General features: G+C 39.7%; 1 non-coding gene across 1 annotated transcript; it reads right to left on the minus strand.

Annotated features, from left to right (window-relative positions):
* Positions 1–3170: 3170 nt before the first annotated feature.
* LOC130977608 (small nucleolar RNA R71) lies at positions 3171–3278 on the minus strand. Its single transcript, XR_009085294.1, has one exon. It is a non-coding gene; the product is annotated as a small nucleolar RNA R71 (small nucleolar RNA).
* Between the last annotated feature and the right edge of the window lie 17252 nt (positions 3279–20530).

Here is a 20530-nt window from a genome sequence, read left to right on the forward strand (position 1 = left end):
AGTTAAACGCCCAAACTGGCACAAAAGCTGGCGTTTAACTCCAAGAAGAGTCTCTACACAAAAATGCTTCATTGCTCAGCCCAAGCACACACCAAGTGGGCCCGGAAGTGGATTTTTATGTCATTTACTCATCTTTGTACACCCTAGGCTACTAGTTCTCTATATATAGGACCTTTTACTATTGTATTTAAGGCTTTTGATCATGTTTTTATGATTGAACCCTCTTTGGGAGGCTGGTCTCACGGCCATGCCTAGACCTTGTTCTTATGTATTTTCAACGGTGGAGTTTCTACACACCATAGATTAAGGTGTGGAGCTCTGCTGGACCTCGAGTATTAATGCAATTACTATTGTTCTTCTATTCAATTCCGCTTGTTCCTTGTCCAAGATATCACTTGTTCTTCAACTTGATGAATGTGATGATCCGTGACACTCATCATCATTCTCACTCATGAACAAAGTGACTGACAACCACTCTTGTTCTACAAGCATACGAGGCTCTAGTGTTTATCTCTTGGATTCCTGATACACGATGCATGGTTGATCGCCTGACAACCGAGTGCTCGCCTGACAAACGAGCCAGCCATTTCGTGAGATCAGAGTCTTCGTGGTATAGGCAAGAACTGATGGCGGCATTCAAGAGAATCCGGAAGGTCTAACCTTGTCTGTGGTATTCTGAGTAGGATTCAATGATTGAATGACTGTGACGTGCTTCAAACTCCTGAAGGCGGGGCGTTAGTGACAGACGCAAAAGAATAACTGGATTCTATTCCGGCCTGATTGAGAACCGACAGATGGATAGCCGTGCCGTGACAGGGTGCGTTGAACATTTCCAATGAGAGGATGGGAGGTAGCCACTGACAACGGTGAAACCCTTGCATAAGCTTGCCATGGAAAGGAGTAAGAAGGATTGGATGAAGACAGTAGGAAAGCAGAGAGACGGAAGGGACAACATCTTCATACCAATGATATACATAAGTATCTCTATCTTTATCTTTATGTTTTATTCATATATCATCTATACCCATTTGAGTCTGCCTGACTAAGATTTACAAGGTGACCATAGCTTGCTTCATACCAACAATCTCCGTGGGATCGACCCTTACTCACGTAAGGTATTACTTGGACGACCCAGTGCACTTGCTGGTTAGTTGTGCAAAGTTGTGTAGTGAATCACAATTTCGCGCACCAAGTTTTTGGCGCCGTTGCCGGGGATTGTTTTGAGTATGGACAACTGACGGTTCATCTTGTTGCTTAGATTAGGTATTTTTCTTCAGAGTTCTTAAGAATAAATTCTAGTGTTTCATGATGATCTGTTGAAGTCTGGCTGGCTGAGAAGCCATGTCTAATCTTATTGGACCGAGGTTTCAACTGATCATCACAATAGCTTGTTGATTTCTATCAATCTTGCTATTGGAGCAATGATCTGCTAAGGCTTGGCTGGCCATTGGCCATGTCTAGTGTTTTGGACCGAAGCTTTCTTTGAAAGCTTGGCTGGCTGTGAAGCCATGTCTAATTCCTGGACCGGAGTCTTAGACTAACATTGCAATGATTCCTGGAATCCAAATTGAGAATTCTGAAACCTTTATTTTCTATTTTCATATAATTTTCGAAAAAGCACAAAAAAATTTATAAAAATCATAAAAACCAAAATATTTTATGTTTCTTGTTTGAGTCTAGTGTCTAATTTTAAGTTTGGTGTCTTGCATGCATTGTTTATTTGATCTTGGTTCTATTTCAAGTCAATAGTACAGGGAACTGAAGATTCAGAACATGCAGCAGAGGAATTACACAGAAAAAGCTGGGCGTTCAAAACGCCCAGTGAAGAAGGACAGACTGGCGTTTAAACGCCAGCCAGGGTACCTGGTTGGGCGTTTAACGCCCAAAAGGTAGTGCATTGGGCGTTAAACGCCAGAATGTGCACCATTCTGGGCGTTTAACGCCAGGATGGCACAAGGGGGAGGATTTTGTTTTCAAAATCAATTTTTTTCAAGTTTTCAAAGTTTTTCAAAATCAAATCTTTTTCAAATCATATCTTCTCAATCAAATGTTTTCAAAATCAATTTCTTTCCTTTTTCAAAGATACTTGCTAACAATTAACGATTTGATTGAAGATTTTAAGTATGTTGCCTTTTCTGTTGAGAAAGGTTTAATGTCTGAATCATAACTTTTCTTGTTAGCCAAGTCATTAATTTTTAAAATCAAATCTTTTTAAAATTGTTTTCAAAATCATATCTTTTCAATCATATCTTTTTAAAACCATAACTTTTCAATCATATCCTTTTAATCACATCTTTTTCAAAACAGTTTTTAATCATATCTTTTTGATTTCTAATTTCAAAATCTTTTTCAAAAATTACTTGATTTCTTTCCCACTCTTGATTTTCGAAAATCAATTAAAGTTTTTCAAAAATGTTTTCAAATATTTCACTTAATTTTCGAAAATTTCTTCCTCTCTTCCCACATCCTTCTATTTATGGAGTACCACTCCTTCTCAATGCACAATTCGAACTCTATCTAATTAAGTTCGAATTCTTCTACCTCTTCTTTCTATTTTTCTGTTCCTCTGACACCTCAAGGAATCTCTATACTGTGACATAGAGGATTCCACATTTTCTTGTTCTCTTCTCTTTCATATGAGCAGGGGCAAAGACAAAAGCATTCTTGTTGAAGCTGACCCTGAACCTGAAAGGACCTTGAAGCGAAAGCTAAGAGAAGCTAAGGCACAATTCTCTGTAGAGGACCTAACCGAATTCTTCAAAGAAGAAGAACACATGGCAGCCGAAAACAACAACAATGCAAGGAAGGTGCTGGGTGACTTTACTGCACCTACTCCCGACTTCTATGGGAGAAGCATCTCTATCCCTGCCATTGGAGCAAACAACTTTGAGCTTAAGCCTCAATTAGTTTCTCTAATGCAACAGAATTGCAAGTTCCATGGACTTCCATTGGAAGATCCTCATCAGTTCTTAGCTGAATTTTTGCAAATCTGTGACACTGACAAGACTAATGGGGTTGACCCTGAGGTCTACAGACTTATGCTATTCCCTTTTGCTGTAAGAGACAGAGCTAGGACATGGTTGGACTCACAACCTAAAGAAAGCCTGGACTCTTGGGAAAAGCTAGTCAATGCCTTCTTGGCAAAGTTCTTTCCACCTCAAAAATTGAGTAAGCTTAGAGTGGAAGTCCAAACCTTCAGACAGAAGGATGGAGAATCCCTCTATGAAGCTTGGGAAAGATACAAACAATTGATCAGAAAGTGTCCTTCTGACATGCTTTCTGAATGGAGCATCATAGGTATTTTCTATGATGGTTTCTCTGAACTATCCAAGATGTCTTTGGATAGCTCTGCTGGAGGATCTCTTCATCTGAAGAAGACGCCTACAGAAGCTCAAGAGCTAATTGAAATGGTTGCAAATAACCAATTCATGTACACTTCTGAAAGAAATCCTGTGAACAATGGGACAAGTCAGAAGAAAGGAGTTCTTGAGATTGATGCTCTGAATGCCATTCTGGCTCAGAACAAGATATTGACTCAACAAGTCAATTTGATTTCTCAAAGTCTGTCTGGAATGCAAAATGCACCAAGCAGTACTAAGGATGCTTCATCTGAAGAAGAAGCTTATGATCCTGAGAACCCTTCAATGGAAGAGGTGAATTACCTAGGAGAACCCTATGGAAACACCTATAATTCTTCATGGAGAAATCACCCAAATTTCTCATGGAAGAATCAAGAGAGACCTCAACAAGGTTTCAATAACAATAATGGTGGAAGAAACAGGTTTAGCAATGGCAAGCCTTTTCCATCATCTTCTCAGCAACAGACAGAGAATTCTAAGCAGAACCCCTCTGACTTAGCAACCATGGTCTCTGATCTAATCAAAACCACTCAAAGTTTCATGACTGAAACAAGATCCTCCATTAGGAATTTGGAGGCACAAGTGGGACAGCTGAGCAAGAAAGTTACTGAACTCCCTCCTAGTACTCTCCCAAGCAATACAGAAGAAAACCCAAAAGGAGAGTGCAAGGCCATAAGCATGGCCGAATTTGGAGAGGAAGGAGAGGAAGTGAACGCCACTGAGGAAGACCTCAATGGGCGTGCACTAGCCTCCACTGAGTTCCCCAATGAGGAACCATGGGAATCTGAGGCTCAAAATGAGACCATAGAGATTCCATTGGACTTACTTCTGCCATTCATGAGCTCTGATGAGTATTCCTCCTCTGAAGAGGATGAGTATGTCACTGAAGAGCAAGTTGCTAAATACCTTGGAGCAATCATGAAGCTAAATGACAAGTTATTTGGAAATGAGACTTGGGAGAACGAACCTCCTTTGCTCACCAAAGAACTGGATGACTTGTCTAGGCAGAAATTACCTCAAAAGAGACAAGATCCTGGAAAGTTTTCAATACCTTGTACCATAGGCACCATGACCTTCAAGAAGGCTCTGTGTGACTTAGGGTCAAGTGTAAACCTCATGCCTCTCTCTGTAATGGATAAGCTAGGGATCTTTGAGGTGCAAGCTGCAAGAATCTCATTAGAGATGGCAGACAATTTAAGAAAACAAGCTTATGGACTTGTAGAGGATGTTTTGGTGAAGATTGAAGACCATTACATCCCTGCTGATTTCATAGTCCTAGAGACTGGGAAGTGCATGGATGAATCTATCATCATTGGCAGACCCTTCCTAGCCACAGTAAAGGCTGTGATTGATGTTGATGGAGGTGAACTGATCATTCAAGTGAATGACAAATCCTATGTGTTTAAGGCTCAAGGATATCCCTCTATCACCATGGAGAGGAAGCATGAAGAGCTTCTCTCAAATCAGAGTCAAACAGAGCCCCCATAGTCAAACTCTAAGTTTGGTGTTGGGAGGCCACAACCAAACTCTAAGTTTGGTGTTGAACCCCCACATTCAAACTCTAAGTTTGGTGTTGGGAGGTTCCAACATTGCTCTGAGTATCTGTGAGGCTCCATGAGAGCCCTCTGTCAAGCTACTGACATTAAAGAAGCGCTTGTTGGGAGGCAACCCAATGATTATATTTTATCTATTTTCCTTTGTTATTTTATGTTTTTTGTAGGTTGATGATCATAAGAAGTCACAAAATCAATTAAAAAAGCAAAAACATAATGAAAAACAGGAAGAAAAACAGCACACCCTAGAGGAGAACTTGCTGGCGTTTAAACGCCAGTGAGGCTAGCAGTTGGGCGTTTAACGCCCAGTCTGGCACCATTCTGGGCGTTTAACGCCAGAAAGGGGCACCAGACTGGCATTAAACGCCAGGAAAGGGCAAGAACCTGGTGTTAAACGCCAGAAATGGGCACCAGCCCGGCGTTTAACGCCAAAATTGGCTCAAAACGTGATTTTGCATGCCATTTGGTGTAGGGATGACTTTTCCTTGACACCTCAGGATCTGTGGACCTCACAGGATCCCCACCAACCCACCACTCTCTATCTTCTTCTTCACCCATTCACCAATCACCTCAATACCTCTTCCCCAAAAACCCTTCACCTATCAAAACCCATCTTTCTCTTCACCACTCACATCCATCCTTCATAAAACCCCACCTACCTCACCTTTCAAATTCAAACCACTTTCCCTCCCAAACCCACCCATACATGACCGAACCATGAGCCCCCCCTCTCCTATATAAACCCTTCTTCACCCCTTCATTTTCACACAACCTAAACACCACTTCTCCCCCTCTTTGGCCGAACACAGCCATTCCCTTCTTCCTCATTTCTTCTTCTTCTACTCTCTTCTTTCTTCTTTTGCTCGAGGACGAGCAAACCTTTTAAGTTTGGTGTGGTAAAAGCATTGCTTTTTGTTTTTCCATAACCATTTATGGCATCCAAGGCCGGAGAAACCTCTAGAAAGAGGAAAGAGAAGGCAAAAGCTTCCACCTCCGAGTCATGGGAGATGGAGAGATTCATCTCAAGGGTGCATCAAGACCACTTCTATGAAGTTGTGGCCTTGAAGAAGGTGATCCCCGAGGTCCCTTTTTCACTCAAAAAGAGTGAATATCCGGAGATCCGACATGAGATCCGAAGAAGAGGTTGGGAAGTTCTTACCAACCCCATTCAACAAGTCGGAATCTTAATGGTTCAAGAGTTCTATGCCAATGCATGGATCACCAAGAACCATGATCAAAGTGTGAACCCGGATCCAAAGAATTGGCTTACTATGGTTCGGGGGAAATACTTGGATTTTAGTCCGGAAAATGTGAGGTTGGCATTCAACTTGCCTCTGATGCAAGGAGATGAACATCCTTACACTAGAAGGGTCAACTTTGATCAAAGGTTGGACCAAGTCCTCACTGACATTTGTGAAGAGGGCGCCCAATGGAAAAGAGATTCAAGAGGGAAGCCGGTTCAATTGAGAAGGCATGACCTCAAACCCGTGGCTAGAGGATGGTTGGAGTTTATTCAACGCTCAATCATTCCCACTAGTAACCGGTCCGAAGTTACTCTAGACCGAGCCATCATGATCCATAGCATCATGATAAGAGAAGAAGTGGAAGTTCATGAGGTTATAGCCCAAGAACTTTATAAGGTGGCGGACAAGTCTTCTACCTTGGCAAGGTTAGCCTTCCCTCATCTCATTTGTCACCTCTGTTATTCAGTTGGAGTTGACATAGAGGGAGACATCCCCATTGATGAGGACAAGCCCATCACTAAGAAAAGGATGGAGCAAACAAGAGACCCCTCTCATCATGAGATCCCTGAGATGCCTCAAGGGATGCACTTTCCTCCACAAGACTATTGGGAGCAAATTAACACCTCCCTAGGAGAGTTGAGTTCCAACATGGGACAACTAAGGGTGGAGCACCAAGAACACTCCATTCTCCTCCATGAAATTAGAGAAGATCAAAGAATCATGAGAGAGGAGCAACAAAGACAAGGAAGAGACATTGAGGAGCTCAAGCACTCCATAAGACCTTCAAAAGGAAGAACAAGCCGCCATCACTAAGGTGGACCCGTTCTTTAATCTCCTTGTTCTTTATTTTCTTGGTTTTTCGAAAATTTATGCTTTATGCTTGTCCATGTTTGTGTCTTATGATCATTAGTGTCTATGCCTTAAAGTTATGAATGTCCTATGAATCCATCACCTTTCTTAAATAAACAATGTTCTTAATTAAAAAAGAGAAGAATTGCATGAAATTTTGAATTTTATAACAGTTTAATTATTTTGATGTGGTGGCAACACTTTTTGTTTTCTGAATGTATGCTTAAACAGTGCATATGTCTTTTGAATTTGTGGTTCATGAATGTTGGCTCTTGAAAGAATGATGAAAAAGGAGACATGTTACTGAGGATCTGAAAAATCATAAAAATGATTCTTGAAGCAAGAAAAAGCAGTGAATACAACAAAAAAAAAAAAAGAGAAAAACGAAAAAAAAAAGAGGAGAAAAGAAAACGAAAAAAAAAAGAAGGAAAAGAAAGAAAAAGAAAGAAATAAAGTTGTGATCCAAGGCAAAAAGAGTGTGCTTAAGAACCCTGGACACCTCTAATTGGGGACTCTAGCAAAGCTGAGTCACAATCTGAAAAGGTTCACCCAATTATGTGTCTGTGGCATGTATGTATCCGGTGGTAATACTGGAAGACAGAGTGCTTTGGGCCACGGCCAAGACTCAATAAGTAGCTGTGTTCAAGAATCATCATACTTAACTAGGAGAATCGATAACACTATCTGGATTCTGAGTTGCTAAAGAAGCCAATCATTCTGAATTTCAAAGGATAGAGTGAGATGCCAAAACTATTCAGAGGCAAAAAGCTAAAAGTCCCGCTCATCTAATTGATACTGATCTTCATAGATGTTTTTGGAATTCATTGCATATTCTCTTCTTTTTATCTTATTTGATTTTCAGTTGCTTGAGGACAAGCAACAATTTAAGTTTGGTGTTGTGATGAGCGGATAATTTGTACGCTTTTTGGCATTGTTTTTAGTATATTTTTAGTATATTTAGTTGAGTTTTTAGTATATTTTTATTAGTTTTTAGTTAAAATTCACTTTTCTGGACTTTACTATGAGTTTGTGTGTTTTTCTATGATTTTAGGTATTTTCTGGCTGAAATTGAGGGACCTCAGCAAAAATCTGATTCAGAGACTGAAAAGGACTGCAGATGCTGTTGGATTCTGACCTCCCTGCACTCGAAGTGGATTTTCTGGAGCTACAGAAGCCCAATTGGCACGCTCTCAACGGCGTTGGAAAGTAGACATCCTGGGCTTTCGAGAAATATATGATAGTCCATACTTTGCCCAAGATTTGATGGCCCAAACCGGCGTTCAAAGTCACCTTCAGATTTCCCAGCGTTAAACGCCGGAACTGGCACCTAAATGGGAGTTAAACGCCCAAACTGGCACAAAAGCTTGCGTTTAACTCCAAGAAGAGTCTCTACACGAAAATGCTTCATTGCTCAGCCCAAGCACACACCAAGTGGGCCCGGAAGTGGATTTTTATGTCATTTACTCATCTTTGTACACCCTAGGCTACTAGTTCTCTATATATAGGACCTTTTACTATTGTATTTAAGGCTTTTGATCATGTTTTTATGATTGAACCCTCTTTGGGAGGCTGGTCTCACGGCCATGCCCAGACCTTGTTCTTATGTATTTTCAACGGTGGAGTTTCTACACACCATAGATTAAGGTGTGGAGCTCTGCTGTACCTCGAGTATTAATGCAATTACTATTGTTCTTCTATTCAATTCCGCTTGTTCCTTGTCCAAGATATCACTTGTTCTTCAACATGATGAATGTGATGATCCGTGACACTCATCATCATTCTCACTCATGAACAAAGTGACTGACAACCACTCTTGTTCTACAAGCATACGAGGCTCTAGTGTTTATCTCTTGGATTCCTGATACACGATGCATGGTTGATCGCCTGACAACCGAGTGCTCGCCTGACAAACGAGCCAGCCATTCCGTGAGATCAGAGTCTTCGTGGTATAGGCAAGAACTGATGGTGGCATTCAAGAGAATCCGGAAGGTCTAACCTTGTCTGTGGTATTCTGAGTAGGATTCAATGATTGAATGACTGTGACGTGCTTCAAACTCCTGAAGGCGGGGCGTTAGTGACAGACGCAAAAGAATCACTGGATTCTATTCCGGCCTGATTGAGAACCGACAGATGGATAGCCGTGCCGTGACAGGGTGCGTTGAACATTTCCAATGAGAGGATGGGAGGTAGCCACTGACAACGGTGAAACCCTTGCATAAGCTTGCCATGGAAAGGAGTAAGAAGGATTGGATGAAGACAGTAGGAAAGCAGAGAGACGGAAGGGACAGCATCTTCATACGCTTATCTGAAGCTCTCACCAATGATATACATAAGTATCTCTATCTTTATCTTTATGTTTTATTCATATATCATCTATACCCATTTGAGTCTGCCTGACTAAGATTTACAAGGTGACCATAGCTTGCTTCATACCAACAATCTCCGTGGGATCGACCCTTACTCACGTAAGGTATTACTTGGACGACCCAGTGCACTTGCTGGTTAGTTGTGCAAAGTTGTGTAGTGAATCACAATTTTGCGCACCAGTGCTCTTTGCTCATCTGACTAGAGAGGCCAAGACTTGGCAGATGATATTTGCCCACTACATTTTGCCCACCACTCACTTTTCTGAGATGCCTATGGAGATGCTACTTTTGATTGGTTGTGTTTTTGAGGGAAAGGAGGTTTATTTTTCTCGACTGATTCGGCGGTGTATGTTGCGAGCACATATTCGTGGCCTACTCCCGTTTCCCACCTTGGTTACCAGTATGGCCGCCTTAGCTGAGGTCCCCTGGTTGGATGATGATGTGATACCACCACCCCCAGATGGCGATCACAAGCAGGTTACTATTCCTTGGGGTGGTTAGGTGCACGAGAAGCCCCCGGTTAGACGCCGATCTAGGGCTAGAGCAGTGGTCGGGACGGCTGGACCTTCAGCAGCCCCGTTCTCCTCTACAGCAGCAGCTCCATCTTCTTCGACAGCCCCTTCTTCAGCACATGAGCCGACTTACCTACTGGTTCAGCGTCTGTTTCGGTTCTTGGAGAACGAAAAGTGCCAGATCATATGCCGACTGGATCGGATGGATCAGGCACTCATCTCCCTGGGCGTTGAGTTACCTCCGCTCCCAGACTCTCCAGCCTCCGATGAGCAGGATCATCAGGAGGAGGATGTTGATGAGCTGACTCAGCAGGATGCACCTCCAGCTGCAACTGACGCCACAGAGACTCTGCAGCCCCATGAGGAGTCGGTCCCACAGCCTCAGACAGAGTCAGCACCTACCGTTGTACCTCCCCCTGATCCTCCGGTTTAGCATCGAGGACGATGCTCGATCTTAAGTGTGGGGAGGTCACCGGTAGCATCATTAGAGGACCGGTGAACATTTTGGACACTTTCCTAGTTATCTTACTTTGCATACCTTTGTATATATTTGATGCATTTTGAGTTTATTTTGGATACTCTTACTATTTTGGTTCGTTTTGGATACCTTTACTGCTTATTTTGGATTTTAGATGTTTTGGATGCTTTTGGATATTTTAGATACTTTAGATGCTAGATTCCATACTTTTAGTTGGATTTTTCTTTATATACTTTTGCATATCCTTCTTTTTAGCTTATAGTGTGATTAGAAATCATGTTTGAATTGCAAAAACTTAGTCACCCTTTTTGCATAAGAAATTGTTTTAAGTGAAAAAGGAAAGGGTAAACTAAGGAATTTTTGAATCTTTTCAATCACAACAATGCTTAGTCAAATATTGAGATTTTCCAAGAAACTTAATTATAGGGCATAGGGCACCAGCCTAATTGATTGAAGAAAATTTTTGGTGAAACTTGCTTGAATTCCTACTTTGTGAAGCATGTATTGAGCTTAGAACACAAGCTTGTGAGACTTGAGCCTATTGATGTGGTTACATTTTATAACCACTTATCTTCCATTCTTGTGTGCAATTGTTCTCTTTCTATGATTATGATCCTTGATTTGCTTGATTCTATATGTCCATTTATTTCTTGTATTCATGCATTTGTATGATTGAGGCCATTATTTCATTAGCCCACTTACCCAAATAGCTTACCTTTTACTCTCCATTATTAGCCAATTTTGAGCCTATGCTTAACTAACTTGTTCTCATTTTAGCACATTACAAGCCTAAGGTGGAAAACCAATGAAAGTCCCTTGCTTGGATCTTTGATTAGCCTAGGCTAGTGGGAGTGTTTATTATTCGAAGATGGTGAGGCTTGGGAACATTGGATGGGATAAAAAGGGTAGTACACTTCCATATTTAGGAATTGGGAATATATTCATGTATTGATTGAATGTATAAGACCTTATGCAATTGATGTCCTTGTGCAAAGAATAAAAAGAAAAGAAAAAAAAGTAATATAGAAAAAAAAGAGAAAAAAAAGAAAGAAAGAAGAAAATGAAAGGAAAGCAACCAAAGGGGACAAAATGCCCCAAGGTGAAGTTCAATAAAAAGGAATCAATGCATAAGTGTTACGAATCAAGAAATAAGATGCATGAATATGTAAGAAAAAGTGAAGAATGGGTAGTTAGAATAGTTTAAACTTATATAGGTCGTTATAAAGGTTAGGTGGGAAAGTCTATGCTAATCCAAGATCTAAACTCTAGTCCACTTAACCATAAATGATCCTACCTTAACCCTAACCCCATTACAACCTAAATGAAAGACCTCATGATAAATGTATGCATGCATTGAATAGGTGTTGATTGTTAGAAGGAAATAAAATTTTGGAAAGCATGATTAGAAGAGAATTGAGTGAATTAACCCTTAAACACTTGAGTGAATAGAGCGGATACACATCCGGTGAGGGTTCAAAAGTTCAATTACATGTGTTCACCCATATTATCTATATTCTTGCAAGCTTGAACTCTTTTTTGATAATTCAATACAATTGTGGTTTGGCTTTGATTCCTATTGCCCTAGCTCTTGTGCTTACACATGTTCTCTTGGGAGTTGATTTGTTTGAACTAAGCATTTGCTAGTGATTCCAGGATTGAAATAGGCTAGGCATGGATCAAAGGGAGCAAGGAAGGAAGCATACAAGTGGAGAGCAGCATAAAAAGTCAAAGAAGTGAAATCAGCCAAGCACGTGCACGCGCACAAGGCGCTTGCGCGCACATTGCAAAATCGGCCAGGGACGCGCACGCGTACCGTGCGCGCACGCGTCGAAGTCCGCACATGACTTCATTAAAGCAACACGTGCCTGGCGATTTGGAAGGGTTTCTGAACCCATTTTGGCGCCAATTGCTGATAGAAAGAAATAAAAGGATCAAGGATTGAAGGGGGAAGGGGGCTATCAATCAATCTATCATACAGCATCATTAGTTTTAGTTTAGAGTAGTTTTGGAGAGAGAAGCTCTCACTTCTCTCTAGAATTAGGATTAGGTTTAGGTTAATCTCTCTTCTTAGATCTAGGTTTAATTCATGCTTTAATTCACTTCTCTTTTATCTAGTCTTAATCTTCTCCTCTTCCTCTTTCTAGTTATGTGCTTTAATAATTGTAATTCTTCACTTTGTTTTGGATAGATTGTTGTTCCTTTGTTTTCTTTCAATAATGCAATTTGAGGTAATTCATGATAATTGTGGTTTCCTTGAATTGTTGTTGTTAATTTCTTTGCAATAATTGTTGTTAGATTTTGTTCTTGTTGTTGATTTACTATGCTTTCCTTTTATGCCTTCCAAGTGTTTGATGAAATGCTTGGTTGGATTTTAGAGTAGAATTTTATACTCTTGGCTTGGAAAGGTAACTTAGGAACTCTTGAGTTACTAATGTCCAAGTGATTGATGATTAGGAGCCATTTACTCTAGTTCTCACTAATTGAATTAGTGGAGAGTTAGGACTTATGGACTAGGATTGATATAGCTCATTTGACTTTCCTTTACTACTAGTTAGAGGATGATTTAATGAGATTAATCCTTGCCAATTTTCATATTGTGGTTAGTGATTAGGATAGAGATCTTTGACCACCAACCCTTGCTAAGACCTTTTTAGGCCTTAGTTTACTTTCTTGCCATTTATCTTTCATGCTTCATATCAAAACCCCAAAATAACTCACAACCAATAACAAGACACTTTATTGTAATTCCTAGGGAGAACGACCCGAGGTTCCAATACTTCGGTTTATAAATTTAGGGGTTTGTTTTAGTGACAAACAACTTTTTGTATGAAAAGATTATTGTTTGGTTTAGGAACTATACTTGCAACGAGAATTCATTTGTGAAATTCTAAACTATCAAAAATAAATTCATCACTCACCAATGAATTACATAGGTATCTCTATCTTTATTTTATGTTTTATTCATCTTTTAATTATCAATCCTCCATAACCATTTGAATTCGCCTGACTGAGATTTATAAGATGACCATAGCTTGCTTCATACCAACAATCTCCGTGGGATCGACCCTTACTCGCGTAAGGTTTATTACTTGGACGACCCAGTGCACTTGCTGGTTAGTTGTGCGAAGTTGTGATAAAGAGTTCAGATTGCAATTGAGCGTACCATGTTAATGGCGCCTTTGATGATCACAATTTCGTGCACCAATGTTTAAGATTTTTTATTTTATTTTCAAAAAATTCAAAAGAAAATATATAGTAAAATCATAAAAAAAAATTTTGTGTTCCTTGTTTGAGTCTAGTATCAAATTTTAAGTTTGGTGTCAACTGCATGTTTTTAATTTTTCTTAAATTTTCGAAAATTCATCATGTGTTCTTTCTTGATCTTCAAGTTATTCTTGATGATTTTCTTTGTTTAATCTTATAATTTTCTTGTTTTGTGTCTTTCCTTGTTTTTCTTGTGCATTTTCGAATTCATCATGTCTAAACATTAAAAATTTCTAAGTTTGGTGTCTTGCATTTCTTTCTTTTCTTAAAAATTTTCAAAAATATGTTCTTGATGTTCATTATGATCTTCAAAGTGTTCTTGGTGTTCATCTTGACATTCAAAGTGTTCTTGCATGCATTATTTGTTTTGATCTTAAAATTTTATGTTTTGTGTCATTTTGTTATTTTTCTCTCCTCATTAAAAATTTAAAAGTCAAAAAAATATCTTTTCCTTTTTCTTCTCATAAGTTTTGAAATTTTCAGTTGACTTGGTAAAAAATTTTTTTAAAATTTAGTTGTTTCTTGTTAGTCAAGTCAAAATTTCAAAATAAAAAAAGGGGGCTCAAAATATAAAGCAGAGGAATCACAGAGAAAAGAGCTCACTGGCGTTAAAACGCCAATAAAGAGGCACTTTGAGCGTTAAACGCCAGAATGGCTATCATTCTGGGCGTTTAACGCCAGTAAAGGTATCATTCTGAGCGTTAAACACCAGAATGGGCAGCGTTAAAATGCCCAGTAAAGAAGGATTCCTGACGTTTAACGCCAGCCAGGGTATCTGGCTGGGCGTTAAACACCCAAAGAGGCAGCCAAATGGGCGTTAAACGCCAGAATGGATAGCATTTTGGGCGTTTAACGCCAGAATGACACTAGGCAGGTAATTTCTTTTCCAATTCAAATTCTTTCAAATTTTCATATTTTAATTCATAATTTTAAAATATTATCTTTTTCATATCACATTTTCAAAAATCCTTGCTAATAATTAATGTTTTGATTATAAAAATTGCAAGTTTGTTACTTTCTTATTAAGAAAGGATCAATCTTTAAAATTCTAGAATCATATCTTTTAGTTTCTTGTTAGTCAAGTCATCAATTTTAAAAACAAAATCATATCTTTTTTATTTCAATCATATCTTTTCAGATCATATCTTTTTCAATCATATCTTTTTAAAATTTTAATTTCAAAATCTTTTTCGAACTTCTTATCTTTTCAAAATTATTTTCAAATCTTTTTCAACTAATTACTATTTTTTATCTTTTTCAAAACCACCTAACCACCAATTTTCGAAAATTACTAATCACTTTTTCAAAAATCTTTTTAATTAACTAATTGTTTTAGTTTTAATTTTTGAATACACTTTCTCTCATCTTTCTCTATTTATTTGCTAACACTTCTCTTCTACTTATAATTCAAACCCTCTCTCTCCCTCTGTGTTCGAATTCTTCTTATTCTCTCTCTACCTCATTCCCCTATTCTTCTTTCCTTCTAACACCTCAAAGAATCTCTATACTGTGACATAGAGGATTCCATTACTCCCTTTGTTCTCTTCTTTTTCATATGAGCAGAAACAGGGATAAAAACATTCTTGTTGAAGATGATCTTGAACCTGAAAGGACTTTGAAGAAGAAGCTAAGAGAAGCTAAAGCAGAACACTCCGGAGAGGACCTTACAGAAAATTTCGAAAAAGAAGCAGACATGGCAATTGAATCCAACAACAATGCCAGAGATGCAATGAAGATGCTTGGTGAATATACTGCACCAACTTCTAACTTCTATGGAAGAAGCATCTCAATTCCTGCCATTGGAACAAACAACTTTGAGCTTAAGCCTCAATTAGTTTCTCTAATGCAGTAGAATTGCAAGTTTCATGGACTTCCATCAGAAGATCCTCATCAGTTCTTAGCTGAATTCTTGCAAATCTGAGATACTTTTAAGACCAATGGGGTTGATCTCGAGGTCTACAAACATATGCTTTTCCCCTTTACTGTAAGAGACAGAGCTAGGACATGGTTGGACTCACAACCTAGAGAAAGCTTGAACTTTTGGGATAAGTTGGTCAACGCTTTCTTGACCAAATTCTTTCCACCTCAAAAGTTGAGCAAGCTTAGAGTGGGCGTCCAAACCTTCTGACAGAAGGAAGGTGAATCTCTCTATGAAGCTTGGGAAAGATACAAGCAATTAACAAAAAGGTGTCCTTCTGACATGCTTCCTGAATGGAGCGTCATATGCATATTCTATGATGGTTTGTTTGAATTGTCCAAGATGTCATTGGACCATGCTGCTGGTGGATCCCTTCATCTGAAAACCCCTGCAGAAGGCCAAGAACTCATTGAGATGGTTGCAAATAAACAGTTCATGTACACTTCTGAAAGAAATCCTGTGAATAATGGGATGACTCAGAAGAAATGAGTTCTTGAGATTGATACTCTGAATGCCATATTGGCTCAGAACAAAATATTGACTCAGCAAGTCAATATGATTTCTCACAACCTGACTGGATTGCAAGCTGCATCTGTCAGTGCTAAAGAAGCCTCCTGATAGGCGAAATTGTGATCATCAACAATGGCTCCAAAGACTTGGTGCTCTCAAACATGAATCACACTTTGTCACAACTCCACTCAACTAACCAGCAAATGTACTGGGTCGTCCATTTAATACCTTACGTGAGTAAGGGTCGATTCCACAGAGATTGTTGGTATGAAGCAAGCTATGGTCATCTTGTAAATCCCAATCAGGCGGATTCAACTGTATTAAGAAATTATAGTATACGCGAAGAAATAAAATAGGATAGAGTTACTCATGTAATTCAATGGTGGGAATTTCAGACAAGTGTATGGAGGTGCTGTGCTCCTTCTGAATCTCTGCTTTTCTACTATTTTTATCCAATCTTTGTCACTCCTTTCTATGGCAAACTGTATGTAGGGCATCACTGTTGTCAATGGCTACATCCCATCCTCTCAGTGAAAATGGTCCAAATGCTCTGTCACAGCACGGGTAATCATCTGTCGGTTCTCGATCATGTTGGAATAGAATCCCTTGATTCTTTTGCATTTGTCATCACGCCCAGCAATCGCGAGTTTGAAGCTCGTCAAAGTCATTCAATCCCGAAATCCTACTCAGAATACCACAGACAAGGTTAGACTTTCCAGATTCCAATGAATGCCGCCATCAATTCTAGCTTATACCACGAAGATTCTGATTAAGGAATCCAAGAGATACGTGCCCGGTCTAATATAGAACGGAAGTGGTTGTCAATCACGCGTTCATAAGTGAAAATGATGATGAGTGTCATGGATCATCACATTCATCATGTTGAAGTGCAACGAATATCTTAGAATAAGAATAAGTCGAATTGAATAGAAAATAGTAGTAAGGATCCTTTTTACCCTTGCCTTTTGGTTTTAAGGGCTATTGGATTTTTCTGCTTGCTTTTTCTTTATTTCTTTCTATTTTTTTCGCCAAATTTTTTTTCGCTATTCACTGCTTTTTCTTGCTTCAAGAATCAATTTCATGATTTTTCAGATTGTCAATAACATTTCTCTTTGTTCATCATTCTTTCAAGAGCCAACAATTTTAACATTCATAAACAACAAGATCAAAAATATGCACTGTTCAAGCATTCATTCAGAATAACAAAAAGTATTGTCACCACATCAATATAATTAAACTAAATTCAAGGACAATTTTCGAAATTTATGTACTTCTTGTTCTTTTGAATTAAAAACATTTTTCATTTAAGAGAGGTGAAGGGTTCATGGAATTATTCATAACTTTAAGACATAGTTACTAACTACTAATGATCATGAAGTAGAGACACAAAACATAGATGAACATATAACATAAAAACCGAATAACAGAAAAAAAATAAGAACAAGGAATGAGTCCACCTCAGTGGCGTCTTCTTCTTGAAGGACCAATAATGTCATCAAGCTCTTCTATGTCCCTTCCTTGCCTTTGTTGCTCCTCCCTCACTGCTCTTTGATCTTCTCTAATTTCATGGAGAATGATGGAGTGCTCTTGATGTTCCACCCTTAATTGATCCACATTGTAACTCAAATCTTCTAGGGAAGTGTTGAGTTGTTCCCAATAGTTGTTGGGAGGAAAGTGCATCCCTTGAGGCATCTCAGGGATTTCTTGATGATGAGCTTCCTCATGCATTTCTTGAGATCCGTGGATGGTCTCTCTTGTTTGCTCCATCCTCTTCTTGGTGATGGGCTTATCCTCGTCAATAAGGATGTCTCCTTCTATGATAACTCTAGCTGAGTAACATAGATGGCAAATAAGATGAGGAAAAGCTAGCCTTGCCAAAGTAGAGGGCTTATCGGTTATTTTGTAGAATTCAAGGGGGATGACTTCATGAACTTCTACTTTCTCTCCATTCATTATGCTATGAATCATGATGGCCCGATCCACAGTAACTTCGGATCGGTTGCTAGTGGAGATGATGGAGTGTTGGATGAACTCCAACCATCCTCTAGCCACAGGCTTAAGGTCCAGTCTTTTCAGTTGAACTAGCTTGCCTCTTGAGTCTCTTTTCCATTGAGCTCCTTCCACACATATGTCCATAAGGACTTGGTCCAACCTTTGATCAAAAGTGACCCTTCTAGTGTAGGGGTGTTCATCTCCTTGCATTATAGGCAAGTTGAATGCCAACCTCACATATTCCGGACTAAAATCTAAGTATCTCCCCCGAACCATTGTAAGATAATTCTTTGGGTTCGGGTTCTTACTTTGATCATAGTTCCTAGTGATCCATGCATTGGCATAGAACTCTTGAACCATTAAGATTCTGACTTGTTGGATGGGGTTGGTTAGAACTTCCCAACCTCTCCTTTGGATCTCATGTCGGATCTCCGGATACTCATTTTTCTTGAGCTTGAAAGGGACTTCGGGGATCACCTTCTTCTTGGCCACAACATCATAGAAGTGGTCTTGATGGGCTTTGGAGATGAATCTTTCCATCTCCCATGACTCTGAGGTGGAAGCTTTTGTCTTCCCTTTCCCTTTTCTAGAGGTTTCTCCGGCCTTAGGTGCCATCAATGGTAATGGAAAAACAAAAAGCTTATGCTTTTATCACACCAAACTTAAAATATTGCTCGCCCTCGAGCAAGAAAAGAAAGAAGAGAAGAAGAAGAAGAAGAAAATATAGAGGAGAGGGGGAGAGGTGTATTCGGACAAGAAGGAGAAGAGAGGGTTGTGTTGTGTGAAAATGAAGAAGAATGGAGGGGTTTATATAGTGAAGGGAGAGGGAGTAGGTTCGGCCATTTAGGGTGGGTTTGGGTGGGAAAGAAATTTGGATTTTGAAGGTAGGTGGGGTTTATGGAGAATAGTGGATGGATGTGAGTGGTGAAGGGGTGATTGGGAAGAGAGATGGAGGTGATTGGTGAAGGGTTTTGGGGAAGAGTATTTATTGGAAAGAGAGGATGAATGTTGAGAAGAGGGGAGAATATGGTAGGTGGGGATCCTGTGGGGTCCACAGATCCTGAGATGATCCTGTGGGGTCTACAGATCTTGAGGTGTCAAGAATTTACATCCCTGCACCAATTAGGCATGTAAAATGCCTTTGCATGCAATTCTGGCGTTTAAACGTCGAAGTGATGCATGTTCTGGGCGTTCAACGCCCATGTGCAGCATGTTTCTAGCGTTGAACACCAGTTCCATGCTTGTTTCTGGCGTTCAGTGCCAGCTCTCCTTAGGGTGCATTCCTGGCATTTGAACACCAGGGTGTTGCTTGTTTCTGGCATTCAACGCCAGATCCATGCTCTGTTCTGGCGTTGAATGCCAGCCAGATGCTCCTTACTGTGCAATTTTTCTTCTGCTGTTTTTGATTCTGTTTTTAATTTTTATATTTTTTTCGTGACTCCACATGATCATGAACCTAATAAAACATAAAAGAAAAATAAAATAAAAAATAAAATTAGATAAATAAAAATTGGGTTGCCTCCCAATAAGCGCTCCTTTAATGTCACTAGCTTGACAGTGGGCTCTCATGGAGCCTCACAGGTGATCAGGTCAATTTTGTATAGTTCCAACACCAAACTTAGAGTTTGGTTGTGGGGATTCAACACCAAACTTAGAGTTTGGTTGTAGCCTCCCAATACCAAACTTAGAGTTTGACTGTGGGGGCTCTGTTTGACTCTGTACTGAGATAAGCTCTGCATGCTTACTCTCCCTTGTTACAGAAGGATAGCCGTGTGCCTTAAACACAAGGTAGTTCCCATTCAATTGAAGGACTAATTCTCCTCTGTTAACATCTATCACAGCTTCTGCTGTGGCTAGGAAAGGTCTTCTAAGGATGATGCATTCATCCTCCTCCTTTCTAGTGTCTAAGATTATGAAATCAGCAGGGATGTAAAGGCCTTTAACGTTTACTAACACGTCCTCTACTAATCCATAAGCTTGTCTTACTGACTTGTCTGCTAATTGTAATGAGAATAAGGCAGGCTGTACCTCAATGATCCCCAGCTTCTCCATTACAGAGAGTGGCATAAGATTTATGCCTGACCCTAGGTCACACAGAGCTTTCTCAAAGGTCATGGTGCCTATGGTACAGGGTATTAAGAATTTCCCAGGATCTTGTTTCTTTTGAGGTAAAGTTTGTTGAACCCATGTATCAAGTTCACTAATGAGCAAGGGAGGTTCACCTTCCCAAGTCTCATTACCAAATAACTTGGCATTCAGCTTCATGATGGCTCCTAGATAGTGAGTAACTTGCTCTCCAGTTACATCTTCATCCTCTTCAGAGGACGAATAATCTTCAGAGCTCATGAATGGCAAAAGGAGATTTAATGGAATCTCTATGGTCTCTATATGAGCCTCAGATTCCTTTGGATCCTCAATAGGGAACTCCTTCCTGCTTGAGAGACGTCCCATGAGATCTTTCTCATTGGGATTCGCGTCCTCTCCC

This window comes from Arachis stenosperma, chromosome 4 (assembly GCF_014773155.1).
Source record: "Arachis stenosperma cultivar V10309 chromosome 4, arast.V10309.gnm1.PFL2, whole genome shotgun sequence".
NCBI classification, from domain to species: Eukaryota; Viridiplantae; Streptophyta; class Magnoliopsida; order Fabales; family Fabaceae; genus Arachis; species Arachis stenosperma.